The sequence below is a fragment of the Eurypyga helias genome, unplaced genomic scaffold, assembly GCF_000690775.1.
Source record: "Eurypyga helias isolate BGI_N326 unplaced genomic scaffold, ASM69077v1 scaffold21799, whole genome shotgun sequence".
NCBI classification, from domain to species: domain Eukaryota; kingdom Metazoa; phylum Chordata; class Aves; order Eurypygiformes; family Eurypygidae; genus Eurypyga; species Eurypyga helias.
This window is the reverse complement of record NW_010271670.1, coordinates 3428-4031: the sequence shown is the minus strand read 5'-3', so window position 1 is coordinate 4031 and position 604 is coordinate 3428.

Below are 604 nucleotides of genomic sequence, written 5' to 3'. Positions count from 1 at the left end.
TTCCCTGGCACATCTCCCTTCATCCCTCTCATTTTTTTCCCCATGGCAAGGGGGACAGTCCTTGCCCTTATCCTAAGCAGGCATAATGGTGTGGCTATCCCTCTTCCCACTGGGTAGCCCTTCCCTAAGAGCCTCTGGGAATCCAGGGAAATGTGAGATGTGTGGCCAGGGAGCCAAATCGTCCTGGGGGAAAATCTCGCCGTTCCTGCACCGCCCTGGAAGCTGGAACTCCTCATGCGGCCTGGAAGTTTCTCCTTTTCCTGCCTCAATCATTCAGAAAGTGAAACACAGCTGCTCTGGCCCTGCCAGGGTCCTTCCACCATGGCCCCACACGTGGGTTGACCCCTCCGCTGTGCTCTTCCACTTCTCCCTGTGCCAGGGGCCTGAAGCGCATCGGGGTTTCCCAGTCATCCTTCTGAACCCGAGCAGCCCCTCTCAGCACAGCTTCCACCCCTCTTCTCGCCTTCCCGGCTCCCTGCATCACCGGTTTTGTTGGGTCCTTGCTCCTGCTTTCCGGAGTCGGCACTCCGGGGCGGCAGGCGTGTTGGGATCTGCAGCATCAGGGGGTAGCCGCCGACACACCCCCCCGGTAATCTGGGCTTAC